Consider the following 15,203-nt stretch of genomic DNA (forward strand, 5'->3'; position numbering starts at 1 on the left):
GGCCCTTTAAGTCGAAAGAAAGGGCTTCGTCGTGTGAACGTGTCCAGGCTTAATTCGATTTAACGCTGCTAAAGTCAACCTAAACTCGTAGTGTAGATCAGGCCTAAGTGTGTTCAGCTTGTCACAGTATTGGGCTCTTTAATTTCTTACCAAGTTAGATATTTGTTAGCTCATTAATGATGTTGAAGTATGGAGTTCTCGGCAATATGACATTTGTCCACATATCCTAGTTTTTATTTCTTTATTCTCCCACATCCCAGTATTGTATATTTCTCTAATTCTATGATTTCTTTCTAACCTGCTTCATATTGAAGTGAATATTTAAAATAAGTTCTTAGTCTGAGAGGAAGTATAAAGGGGCACTCACATCCTGAATGCCTCTGAGTGGCTGGATGCGATACCACAGTCTTTTCCTCATTCCTAGTGCCCACTGCAGGCTGCCTGCCAATCTTGGAGGGTTTCGAGTGGCATGGCCTTCTGGTTGCATCACAATGTCCAAATGAGCCCCTTCTAGGCTCTTAAAGAGTCCAATAAATAAATGGTCTATTTGCCCTTGCTAGGATCTTCAGCCACAGCTCGGACCTTAAAATGCAGGTCTTTGTTCAGGCTCCCAAACAAGCCCTGACCCCTTCTTGAGGTTTACATCACTTTACCTGTGGCCGGTAGGGGAGCCCAGGCCCACCCACTACCGCGGGTTCCAGCCCAGGTACCCTGTACACAGCAGCCACATTCTGATGACTCTAATCCATCCCAGCTATTTCCATGGGCCTCTTCCTACCAGGCCCTTTTATTTCCCAGCCCTATCTCAGGCCAACATCCTCAGGTTCTTCGCAATTTCAGTTATGTAGGTTCAGCCAGCCATAAACTCTGGTTACTTGCCAGGCTGCTTTGGCCAAAAAGGAGCCGCCTCCTTAATTCTTCTGGTCCCACCCAAGAGCTGCAGTGCAAAGGCCAGGCAGCTCCTTTTACCTGGGCCATCAGGACCCTGATTGGCTGTTGCTAGCCCCTCTAGCTCCTGGAGGACCAGGTCTCTGTGGTTTCCATAATGGCTGCTGTGGAGAGTCTTCTCTAGGCAAGCATGGAGGATACACCTTCACTGGTCTTTTTGCCTCAGCTTGCCACTTTTGAGGTTGGGGTATTGTAGGAATGTGGGCTCCTCAGCAGGGAGCCACAAAGGCTAAATATACCCCGTCACAGGAAGCATTTTGTTTAGAAACTTCTTTGTGTAAAGGGGTGCCAGGGTGTGGTGCTGGATTTAGATGCCTGTCTGGCAAGGCAGGTGAAAGTTTGAGGGAGGGAGATAGAGAATAAGCATTATTTTTCAGTTTTAATGACATGTATCAGCCTGTCTCTTCTACTATAAAGTCTATGTGCATTCGGTAGCACTGATGTGTATGATGTTTCAGTGAAAGTGACTGATTGTCCATTGGATTTTACATATTTCTTTCTCTCACCTGCTCTCTGCTCTGGAGGCTATCCATCTTTCATTGTCCAAACCTTTAAGACAGGTAGTTAGGTTGGGTCAATTTTGAAGATTTTTATCTCTGGAGCATTGAAGGACTTTTCCTTGCAAAAATTTTCAGCTATGCTGTAGACCCCTTCCTTTCAAAAGATCATCTTTATTTCCCTTACCAATGACCAGCTTTTGCCTTTCTGCCCTGATACATCATCCTGTCCCGTTTCCTTCTTAAAATATAAGAAGTATTCTATATTGATGGCCCCAAACTCAATAACTTCTAATGTGACTGCAGTGTTTTTTGGACTATGATGGCAGAATATTGAGATACTTTTTATAAATGTCTCAAACAAACAGGATCTTTTCACATAGTTTCAGCAAAGGGAAAGGAGAACAGGCTGGTATGTATAATTTGTATTCATTGTGAAGATCAGATTCTGATCTCGGTTAGTTACTCTGGGTTTACACTAGTGTAACTATAGTCACAATCTGGCTCTGCATGTTTTAAATTCAAGCATTAGTGACAAAAACCCTGTATACTAATGCCCAAATCTGGCAGAGTACTTTAGCAGTTACTTAACTTTAAGCATATTAGCAATCCCTTTGAGTTCTTTGAAATGAAAACCAGGAACTCAAACTGGACAATATAATCAACTGGTAAATTTCTGTCAGTGGACCCAAACCATGATGAGAAACAAAATGGGAAGACTGTGATGCTGGGAGTGGGAATATGTCCATGACAAGATCTCTATATCTAACAAAGAGGTATGCAGAACCCCTGCTCTAAGAGTTTGGCTTCAGCTTCTCGTATGAGTTGATCCAGATTCTAGGATAATCTCCTGACAGACAGAAAGCTCAGTGGTGAAATCCATGGTGCAGTGAACTCCCTCTTGAGCAGTTCAGCTACAGTATATCATACCAAAATAAAATATAATACACTAAAATAAGAAGATTGTGTGTTTTGAGTGTGTAGTATTAAAGGACATAATTTCTAAGTTTCCCTATATAATAATTTTCCATGTTCTATATTTATTTCATTTTTAAAGGAAAAAATCATATTGCCTGGCCTTCCATTTTATAAATTTTTGGTCTCATGGGTTTATCTTTTAGTATATTTGTGTAACAGGGCATGATAGGGAAAAATAATACAAATTGTAGAAATACTGGGGGAAAACTTTTAAATTCACTATCGGTAAAATTTTCAAAAGTGCTTGAGTCACATAGTTGCTTTTGAAATTTGTAGGCACCTAAGTTGCTTAGTCAATGAGCTAAGACCTCTAAATCACTTACACACTTCAGAAAATTTTGTCCAATGTCTCTAACTAAAGACTTTTCTAGAGGAGACTGACATCTAGATATTAAGGAAATCACAGCTAAAGCTGGGATAGTAGGCTGTATTTGGAGACTTTTTTCCAATAAATATGGTTGAGCAAAGCCTAGTCAGTAGCTGGAATGTGAATTGGCTGTAATGCTGAAAGGATTTGCTTAAGGTTTATCAATACGTTTGATTTTGACTTTTGATATTGTTATAATAAGATGATGTCCTCTGCCTTCATGCCCCTCATCCTTCTGCTGGTGCCAACCTGAATTATGGAGGCTAATTGCACCATTTAGCCTGTAACTCATCGTTATCCATGTGTGATAGAATTCCAATTATCCAGACTAGCTTTTGCTAGGCCTCCTTTATTTTGTGTTCAAAGGTTTCCGTCCTGATCTGTCAGTTTCCTAGGTAGGCAGAGGTATTCCAGATAATGTGTGCAAAGGCACTGAGTACACAAAAGTGGAAAAAAGAATTTAAGGGTCCCATGCAAAAGTTCACCTACTGCATAGAATCACATTCCAGGGATTACAAAGCTATCTGTCTTCTGGATGCAGACTCTTTCAATTTGGTGACAGTAATAATTCCACTCATAACTCTTTGCTAATGGATTAGCATTAACTATAATTTTTGCCTTTCAACAGGCTCTGCAGTATGTGGCATGATGGTTTCTACCCTATAATTGTAGGATCCTCATTAATCAAAAAGAATATTATGACATTGTGAGCTCACAAGAAAGACAATTCATGACTGACACAATAAAGGCCTAAATTATGCTTCTTTTGATGATTAGAGGTGCAAAATTGCCTTTTTTCCCTTGCAAAAATAGGATTTAGCAGCTGTAAGAAAAATCACAGTATAATGAAAGCAGAGGGTGTTCAGACACAACCAACACAAGATCTGCTTACAAGGGACCTTTATTTCAGAGAGAAATTAAAATTTCAAAGCTGTTTTTGATGGCATTTTTATGGATAAGCCTGCATTTAAATCAGGATCTTGAAAAATGTATGAGATTCACATTTGCTGGAACATTGTGTTTTAGAGTTCACTGCGGTTAGTCTTAAAAATTACAGAATTTTATATACAGCTTTGGACAGTTTCCAAGATATGTTTTGACATATATGAAATAATTAGCACTCAAATATGCCTGATAAGAGATATTCTCTTATACATATTCCCCTTTGTTCTTAAGTAGCCAAAGGTTGTCTATCACTTTTGAATTATAAACTAGAGAAAAAACAAAAAACCTGCAGATCTAAGTATCTTCTACTGAAATTACATAGTGTCAAATGCAAAACAGTTGAGGTAAACTTATTGGCCCTAATGTTCATTTGAATAATGAGTAACTCCAGTGAAGCCAGTAGAATTACATGCATGTAAAACTGTTGTCTGAGGAGATTCATGCCTATGACCTAGGCATGAATGGGTGACTCAGCAATTACCTACATGTGCCATAGTGAGTTGGGAATAACTTTTCCCCCTAAGAAATCCATTTATGTTGCATGAGGGTGTATCATGTGTGTGTTTGGCTCCATGCATTCTCACTCACTGCAGTGCCAGCCAGGTTAGTCAAAATGATGGTGTCAACCACACCCCCCAGCTATTAATACCTATTCACTTCTGCCCAGACATGTATGAACATTAGGGCTGTCGATTAATCGCAGTTAACTCAGGCAATTAACTCAAAAAAATTAATCGCAATAAAAAAAATTAATCATGATTAATCGCAGTTTTAATCGCACTGTTAAACAATAGAATACCAATTGAAATGTATTAATTATTTTTGGATGTTTTTCTACATTTTCAAATATATTGATTTCAATTACAACACAGAATACAAAGTGTACAGTGCTCACTTTATATTATTACTTTTGATTGTAAATATTTGCACTGTAAAAATGATAAAAGAAATAGTATTTTTCAATTCATCTCATACAAGTACTGTAGTACAATCTCTTTATCATGAAAGTGCAACTTACAAATGTAGATTTTTTTTATTACATAACTGCACTCAAAAACAAAACATTGTAAAACTTTAGAGCCTACAAGTCCATTCAGTCCTACTTCTTGTTTAGCCAATCACTCAGGCAAACAAGTTTGGTTACATTTACGGAGATAATGTTGCCCACTTCTTATTTACAATGTTACCGTAAAGTGAGAACAGGCATTCGCATGGGACTTTTGTAGCTGGCATTACAAGGTATTTACGTGCCAGATATACTAAACATTCGTATGTCCCTTCATGCTTCGGCCACCATTCCAGAAGACATGCTTCTATGCTGATTACGCTCATTAAAAAAATAATGTGTTAATTAAATTTGTGAATGAACTCCTGGGGGGAGAATTGTATGTCTCCAGCTCTGTTTTACCTACATTCTGCCATATATTTCATGTTATAGCCATCTCGGATAATGACCCAACACATGTTGTTCATTTTAAGAACACTTTCACTGCAGATTTGATAAAACACAAAGAAGGTACCAATGTGAGATTTCTAAAAATAGCCACAGCACTCGACCCAAGGTTTAAGAATCTGAAGTGCCTTCCAAAATCTGAGAGGGATGAGGTGTGGAGCATGCTTTCAGAAGTCTTAAAAAAGAGCAACACTCCAATGCGGAAACTACAGAACCTGAACCACCAAAAAAGAAAATCAATCTTCTGCTGGTGGCATCTGACTCAGATGATGAAAATGAACATGCGTTGGTCCGCACTGCTTTGGATTGTTATCGAGCAGAACTTGTCATCAGCATGGACGCATGTCCTCTGGAATGGTGGTTGAAGCATGAAGGGACATATGAACCTTTAACGCATCTGGCACGTAAATATCTTGTGACGCTGTCTACAATAGTGCCATGTGAATGCCTGTTCTCACTTTCAGGTGACATTGTGAACAAGAAATGGGCAGCATTATCTCCTGCAAATGTAAACAAACTTGTTTGTCTGAGCAATTGGCTGAACAAGAAGTATGACTAAGTGGACTTGTAGGCGCTAAAGTTTTACATTGTTTTATTTTTGAGTACAGTTATGTTTTTGTATATCATTCTACACTTGTAAGTTCAACTTTCACGATAAAGAGATTGCACTACAATACTTGTATTAGGTGAATTGAAAAATACTATTTCTTTTGTTTTTTACAGTGCAAATATTTGTAATTAAAAATAAATATAAAGTGAGCACTGTACACTTTGTATTCTGTGTTGTAATTGAAATCAATATATTTGAAAATGTAGAAAACATCCAAAATATTTAAATAAATGGTATTCTATTTTTGTTAATCGGGATTAATTTTTGTAATTGCGCAATTAATCATGATTAATTTTTTTAATCGCTTGTCAGCCCTAATGAACATTGAAATGTCTTTTTACCTTTCCTTATGAAAGGAAATTGAAAATATATGCTTTAGAAGATTCTTCCTGAATGTTTTTTGAAGCTGGGGAAGAGATTGGTTCAGCATGTAACACGATGCCTATGTTCCCAGTGTGTGCTGGCTGGTTGGGTCTATTATACACTGGAATAAATTGCCAAGGAAGGTTGTGGAATCACCATCATTGGGGATTTTTAAGAGCAGGTTAGACAAACACCTGTCAGGGATGGTGTAGACAATACTTAGTCCTGCCAGGAGTGCAGGGGACTGGACTAGATGACCTCTCAAGGTCCCTTCCAGTCCTATGATTCTATGATGGGAGAAATGAATGGTTTAGATAAATTGATAATAAAATAGTAATTTTCATTAAGGTTCTATTTCTAACCTACTGAAATTATTAAAATTCTTATTGACTTTCAGTGAGAATTAGATGCCTAATAATTCACTTAAAGGGCCTATCTGAACTTTGTAAGTGCCTAAATATCTTTGTAAATCTGGTTTTTAGCATTTAGTTGGCTATCACATGCTGCACACGTTTTGCTCATGGCGACTGAATCCCATGGAAAAGGCTTATCTAGGTCTTCTCTTGAATAAGGGAGCTCAGCCATTTCTGTGGTGAAACAGATCACTTTTGAGAGATGAGACCACAAATGCAGAAACCCTCTAGATGCAAGAGTTTTATGTAAATGCAAGTAGCATCTCAGCACTTACAGTGATCCAGCTATGGAGGCTATTTCAAAATACGGATCCCTATGGTCTCCCCAGCATGAAAGAAGCACGTGGAATGGAGAATTCCTATTAAAGGGCAAGAAATACTGGTTCCACTCAGATTTCAATTCCCGATCTTTACATTAGTATCAGACCTCTCTTTAATGACCCCTCTTTGACTGTCATCATAATATGGTTGAAAGTGTTGTACCCCTAAATCATTGCTGTGCTTTATCACAGTATTACTCTGAGTGGACTGTTTTGTTTTCTCTTTGTTAGTTGGGAATAAGGTAAGATTGCCAACCTTACTGACTCTTTTGTTCTATTTTAGGGTTGAATGTTGTTTTCATAATGTATTGGCATTAGAGGTAGTTAAATAAACTTAGGTTGGTAAAAGAAATTTCACTCATTTACAGTACCAAGGTAGATCTTATTTTTTGTTTTGAGATTTTCCAATGTTTGGAGACTTTGTGTTTTGGATTTACGTCCTTGTCAAAAGTGCAAAAATGACACAAGGAGAGTTGTTCTTTGCACTATTTGTGGCCAGTCCTGAAGTTGGATTTTTTTTTATTTATTACTTGTATTGCATCTTCTCCTAAGAGCCCCAGTTGTGGACCTTTGTGCTAGACACTATAGAAACACATAACAAAAATATGGTTCGTAAGAAAAGCTAGGATCATGACATTTTCAGGCCAATTTTGCAATTTCAGGAGGTTTGAACAGTGTAGATAACAATCCACACTGTTGCCTGTTTATCCAAATGGAATAGCAAACCCTTGAAGTTTGCCCATTCATAATTTCTAGAACTGTAACAAAAGTCTTAAATACTCCTGATAATATGTACAGATTAAGGCCAGATCCTAATGATCCATGCCTGATAGAGGAGCGCAGATGGAATAATGAGTCTGAGATAATTTAGCAAGCAGCATTAGAAGGCACAGCTCATTTCTGCCAACCACCTGCTTCTCAGTGTCCGTCTACCTTGCTGAAGCAAAAAATGAAGGACCCAGAAAAGGGAGGAAGAATGAAGTTCATCTGCAGAGTACATTTTGGGGGCAAGAGAGTGCTGGTCTGGGAGGAATTTTGTTTCAGAGATGGCAAAAGTTATCATTTTTAGGAAGGAGACAAACGTTTGGGTATCCAAACTCTCTTTATGCTCAGGACACCTGTTCCTGACCCTTCTGTGACACTGTTGTGCTTTCACCATAGGAAGACCAGGAGCTATAATTCTTCCCTTCTGTGGTAGGAATTGTATGGAAATGTTCAACTCAAGTGTTGATTCAGGAGAGTTGACAAAATAATATTTCTAAAGGAGACAAAATTATTACAGAAGTGAAGCAGAAGCATCAGTTCATTTATCCAAGTACAGTAGAAGCAGCTTACAATGAATTCTGATACAAATATACTTTTAGAGGGCCAAACCCACTGTCTGAAATAAGAACCATAGAAGGCCTTCAGTGCAGTGGAATTGGAATGGCTTTTATACAGGTATAAAATCGTTTACAGTTAAAATAAATGTCTACTCATATGTTAAGAAGATGCACTTTTGTTTCAGGGAAGAATTATGACTTTCTTTCTTTCTTTCTTTCTTTCTTTCTTTCTTTCTTTCTTTCTTTCTTTCTTTCTTTCTTTCTTAAAAAATAATGATGATAATGACAAACACTCCCCCAACCCATCATATTCTCTGGTGGAAATGGCCATATTTTGTCTTGGTCCAAATATGCAGACTCCCAATTCTTACTAAAATTCGCCAAGTGAAAATCTAGCATTTAGTATGGGCTGCTTTGTGTGTGTGTGTGTGTGTGTGTGTGTGTGTGTGTGTGTGTGTGTGTGTGTGTGTGTTGTGTGCTTCTCTCTCTCTCTCTCTCTCTCTCTTTTTTCCAGTGGTAACTGATCGCCTATCACTGACTTCATTATCTTAGAGAATGCTAAGGTGGAGATACTTTGCTAAAATCACAGAAACCTGAGCATTCAGCATAAGGACTGGTACCTAGGTCCCTGAGAGATGAAGGTAAGATCTGAATGACCATCCTTGGCTGTGGAAGGAGGTTTTGTTTCATTATTTCTTTCTCACTTTGGGCTTAATCTAGATCTGGGAATCAGAGGGCCAGGTTCTAATATACTTGCAATGATTACTTTGTAAGCAAACCTATTGACATAACGAGATTGTTTGTGGAGGAAGGTGCTTCTAAACCAAGGGAAAAAATTGATAAGCAGGCCTGGACAGATTCAGTTGGGTGACTCTTTTTTGTTGTTTTAACAAATGTTTCGTTTTCCCATATTGTCCTCCCAAAACATTAAACCCAAACTGCTAGTGAACTCCTATTATGTTGGCATTGTACACCTTCCTAATTATGGTTTTCTAGATAAGATAATATATATATATATTTATAATCTATATAATAATTATTAATAATAAATAATTAATAATGATAAATAATTCCAAAAATAATTTTTTAAAAAATCAAGTACTCAGTTCTTTGGGTTCCATCTGGAAAAGACTTTTTGTTCTAGATCTCACAGCATCAAAGAGATGATAATGAAAGCCTTTGGTGACTGACTTGTCCTTGGGGGGAAAATTGTTCCATTATACACATTGCAGAGTTAATCCAGTTTAACTACCAGCCACTCAAATGCTCAGGTGAATTGATGATACTAACCTACAGACATACAGATGTCTCACTATTTTTAAAAATATGTTTATGCCTTCTGGTAGACTGCATATCCCTATTACTAAATTTAAAAGAGATTTTATAAAATGTGTTTCCTCCACCTTCTAAAGGGAAGGACATAATTGAACAATGATTTACAATGATGTGAGTACAATATATACTAATGGAGGTAGAGCTATAGTGTATTAGTCCTGATGTTAGTCACAGTGTACGAGGACAGCATCTGATTCTTTAAATGTCCTCCCAAACTAGAGCTGGCCTTACCATGAGGCGAACTGAGGTGGCTGCCTCAGGTGCCAGACTGTGTGTGGGTGGGTGGGGGGGGGGGGGGGGGAGGGGGCGCCACTAGGACCCAGAGTGTAGAAAATTGTGTCTGCTGCTGGTGCATATGTATTCTCTCTGCTCTAGATGTACAGAGATGGTGGAGAGCTGTGCTGGAGGAAGGAGGGCACAAGAGACATAACAGGCAGGCAGGAGGAAAGGTGAGAGGGAATAACAGAAAGCAGCAGGAGCTGCAGGGAGAGAAAGAGTAGGAGGAGCCTCTTATGTACCTCTCTAGCACCCCCAGGAGCCTGGACTGATTAACACCAGCTTCTCAGGGAGCTTCCTGTTTCCTGCTGCTTCCCTGAACCCACTTGAGGAGAACAGGCAGTCAACTGAAGTAGTAGGAGCAAATTATGCCCTTAAGACCCTAATATCTTCCCTCACTCATGTCCTGCTACCAGCCTGCTTATTTGTCCCCTTCAATTGAGTGTTGAGAGCCACAATAGCTGGCATAGAACAGCAGTCATGAGTGAAAGAAGAAAATACCCCCCTGGGGCAGCATTCAGAAAAAGAAAGAAAGCAAAGGAAGCTTTTCTATCTAAGCAGGAAGGAGCTCTCCTGAGATACATAAACACAAATGTTCACGGTGAGCCTTCCGGCCCCAGTGAGGATGTGAGTGGTGAGGAGATGTCTGATTTTCCAGTTAGTCAGAGTGCAGGTGACCTGGCAGCTACTGCACATCCATATCTCCATCTCAAATGGATGTAACCATGCACATTCCTAAAGAAAAATGTGGATCAGAGAAGAGTGTGGTGGAGGCACATGAAACAGCTGCTGCTGAGTTTAGTTCCTTAAGTCTAGATGATCCAGGACTGTGGACCCACTTGAGCAGTAGCCTGAGGGACTTCCTTGTACTGCATGGGCCACAGCAAGTGAAAAACTTCATGTTCTCCAAAGACAATGAAAATAAAAGTTTCCATCTAACACATTACTGGCATGAAATCCGCAATGGTGACAAAGTGGAGAGGCCGTCTTATGTACTCAAAACCCCAGAATGCTGCATACTGTTTTTGTTGCAAACTCTTCCAGTCTAATGTTCCAGTCACATTGGGTTCTACAGGAACAAAGGACTGGAAAAATCTGGCTAGAAATCTGGCATGCCAAGAGAAGGCAGCAAATCACCAGAGAGCATTCCATATGTGGAAAGAGCTTGAGATGAGACTAAGGTTAAAGGCCACCACAGATGATCAGCATCAAGAGAAGATTGCATCAGAGTCTCTTTACTGGCAAAATGTTCTGGAAAGGCTCATTGCCATTGTGAGAATGCTTGCTACCCAAAATCTAGCACTGCGTGGACTTCAGATCATCTTTATCTACCAAACAATGGAAACTTCCTTAAAATTGTGGAGCTGATGGCTGAGTTTGATGCTGTACTCCAGGAGCATCTAAGAAGAGTCACCACCCAAGAAATGTACACACACCACTACCTTGGAAAAACAATTCCAAATGAGATCATACAGTTACTGGCAACAAAAGTCAAACAGAAGATTGTGGCAGATCTGAAGTCAGCAAGATATTACTCTGTTATTCTGGACTGCACACCTGACATCAGCCATATGGAACAAATGACTTTAATTGTGCATTTTGTAACAACAACAGAACCTAGTGAAAATGTCCCTGCAATGGTGACTGTCAGAAAGCATTTTCTAGAATTTATTAACATTGATGATACTACAGGAACTGGTATGACAAATGTGCTTCTTAAAAAGCTGGAAGATTTGGGAATTGCGATAGCTGACATGAGAGGTCAGGGGTATGATAATGGTGCCAACATGAGAGGAAAGAACAGAGGAGTGCAGACACAGATCCAAGAGTTAAACCCTCAAGCTTTTTTTGTCCCATGCAGTTCTCATTCATTGAACTTGGTGGTCAGTGATGCAGCATCAGCTTCTAGTGAGTAATGTAATTCAAAGCATCTATGTATTTTTCTCTGCATCAATTCATCAATGGCAAATTTTGAAGCAACATCTGGGAATATCGTCTCTGACGCTGAAACCACTGAGTACCACACGATGGGAAAGTCGAGTGGAGGTGATAAAGCCTATCAAACACCAAATTTGGAAGATAAATGATGCCATAGTTGCCATTATGGAGGATAATGCTGTGACAGGAACTGTTCATGGGAGAACAGTGGCAGAGGGAAATGGAATCACCAGAAACATACATAATTTCAAATTTCTATGTGGCTTAGTGTTGTGGTATGACATACTGGTTGAAATAAATGTTGTAAGCAAGAGACTCCAAGGTGTTGATCTTGATATATCTGGAGCAATGGAACAACTGGACAAAGCAAAGTCTTACCGGTCAGATGAAGGATTTCAAAACGTTCTGAAGAGTGCATAGAAGTTGGCAGAGGAACTTCACACTGAAGCTATTTTCCAACCCATTCAAGAATACAAGAGTCAGTGAAGAAGAAGACATTTTGATTACGAGGCACGGGATAATACCATAAAAGACCCCAAACAACAATTCAAAGTTGAATTCTTTAACCAGGTGCTAGATTGTGCAATACAGTCAGTTGAAGAACATTTCATGCAGCTCAGGGAACACAGCAGTATATTTGGGATGTTGTATGATATTCCAAAACTCCTCACTATACGTGAAGAAGACCTACACCAGCAATGCAGGGCACTGGAGACAGTGCTGACATATGATAACATGCGTGATATTGATGCGAGTGATTTAGGTGATGAACTGAAAGCCCTTTCAAGATACATTTCAGCAGGATCAACTCCAAAGGCTGTTCTGGAATTTATGTGCACAAATAAGATGACCACCCTCTTTCCAAATGTTTTTGTTGCTCTGCACATACTTCTAACACTTCCTGTAACAGTTGCCAGTGGAGAACGCAGCTTCTCCAAGCTGAAGTTAATAAAAACACATCTACACTCCACAATGACACAGGAGAGGCTGGTTGGCCTTGCAACCATCTCAATAGAGCATGAGCTGGCCCAGACTGTGGACCTTCAGGAAGCAGTTCAAATCTTTGCAACCAAGAAGGCACGGAAAGCACCACTTTGATTATTCAAACAGATAAAAACGCCAGTGTTTAGTATGCAGACAAGAAAAGTTACATTTGCTGTTCAGGCGTTTGAAAGTTAAGTGTTACTTAACATTTTTAAACAAGGCATTTTAAGTTGTTAGTTCTCCTTTATTGGGGTAGGTAGCAGAGCAGTACCATGAGAGGAGTAGAACAGGAAGAAGGCAGAATTGAGACCTTTCAAAGTTTTGGACCAAGCGAGGGAGCATGGGGGCGTCATTTGAGCTCCCCGCCTCAGGTGCCAAAATGTTGTGGGCCGGCCCTGTCCCAAACAATGCCAAGGGTTACAGTCCAAGGTGTGTACAGACACGAATCTTTATGGTAGGCCTGCTATTTTGAGATATTTCCAGTCTGTGATTTCTGTTCTTTATTATGGAGAATATCAATTTTATGTGCATCTTCAAGTCTTTTTCATTCAACAGTGATGCAATCCATCTCAGCTTTGTCCCAATTCTTCTTAGTTCCCTGCCACAGAGGGGCTGAGTCTAATTCTGCTCAGTGACACATATCCCAATTAAAGCTAATCCTATTAAAAACTCCATTATATGCAAATGTGCTCACAGGCAAAGGGTTTTGAAATGTAGAAAGTCCTGCTTTTCAAATGTTGTGGAAACTGAGTTTTTTGCTTTGCTCACATATACATTGTAAAGCAGACATGTAAACAAGTAACCTCTTGTGTTATTTTTCTGGGTCTTCATGGCTCCAGGAAGAAATACTTACAGCTTGTTTTGATCCAGTTTTTTTAAATAACTTTCCTGTCTTCTCCCTGATTGTTTCCTCTAATTTTTGGAGCTCTTGAAGTTCAATATACTAGCATCAGCAGTTGTAAAGATGGGTCAAAACATGACTAGACTGATGCAGAATAATTCAAACTCCTTCCTTTCCTATTAAAGTTATTGGTGTTCTCACCACACACAGAAATACATTTTTTATATTTCTGCAATGGAATTAAAATAACTTGGCAAAAGATTCCCGAGTGCTGATGTTTTCACACTCAGGTATGTTGTGTTTCCGTAGGCCAGACAAGTGGTGATGAAGGCATCAATAACTGATGCCCCCCTCTGCCTTGATGGGATGGCTTCTGGTCAACTGGAGATGATAGAAAGCATTACTGGTGAATGCTGCCGTGTGAGAGCTTAGCATCAGTGAAGAATCAAAGCATATTCTGAAACTATGGGCTGAATTGACCAACTGTGGGTGTCTGCCTTCAACCAAAGCAGGCTGCACTGTGGCTGCAAATTCTTCAAAGTGCTTTCCCCTGCCCACCAGCATTGCCTCTATCTTGCTTGGGTTCAGCCTCAACCATCCATTCTTCATCCATGAGCTGATCTTGTCCAACCACTGGGCCATCTTGGTGGCAGTGGTGTGGTCAGTGTGTGGATAAGGATAGGTAGAGCTGTCTATCATCATCTTATTATCGACACTTGAGTCTGTGTCATCTGACCAGTTCACCTACTTGGCTACATGTAGATGTTGAATAGGACCAGAGAGGAATTGATCCTCCACAAGTGAGAGCTCTAGTGGAGGAGGTGCACTTTCCCATTACTACTGGTTGGTTGTGTCCCTCCTGGTAGGACTCAAATCATTTTAGTGCATTGCCCTGGTCCCCTGCCACTTTTTTCAGGCAAGACAGCAATATCACATGGTCAGCAGTGTCAAATTCTGCAGAAATGTCCATGAGGATGAAAATGGGTGTGAGCCCTCTATCCAGTGACCAAAGGAGATCATCCACCAGTACCACTAAAGCAAATGCAGTCCAGTGTGCTGGCCTCCATCCAGATTGCACTGAGTCTAGAATATTAGCTGAAATTAGGTTAACTTGTAGTTGGCCTTTGGCTAGCTTTTGTATGTGCTTACTCAGGAACATAAGGTTTGATACTGGTGGTAGTTAGCCAGAACTGATGTATCCAGAGTTTGTTCAGTGTTGGTCAGACTATTGTGTGCTTGAAGGAGAAAGGAAAGATTCCTTCCCTGAATGAGGCATTGACTCTCTCAGTCATGAGTGGCGCCAGTTGCTCATGATTCTCTTCCACAAGCCAGGAAGGGCATGGGTTGGATTCACAGGTCTTAGGTCAAGAATCCTTCAGGTTGTCCAGAGCTCCAGAAATACACATGGGCTCCTATTAGTGTGCAAAGAGGGAGCAGATAAATGCTGTTTGAGAAGACTTCCTGAGTATGAATGAAGCAGGATGGTATTTCTTTGGAGCACTAGGTGCTGGGTTCTGTGGAGTACTGTAGGCACTCCGGATTGATGAGGCTGTTTATCAACCTGGATAGCTCCTTGGAACAGGATTTAGCAGCTTCAGTGAAGGCTGATAGGA

The sequence above is a fragment of the Emys orbicularis genome, chromosome 2 (assembly GCF_028017835.1).
Source record: "Emys orbicularis isolate rEmyOrb1 chromosome 2, rEmyOrb1.hap1, whole genome shotgun sequence".
NCBI classification, from domain to species: Eukaryota; Metazoa; Chordata; order Testudines; family Emydidae; genus Emys; species Emys orbicularis.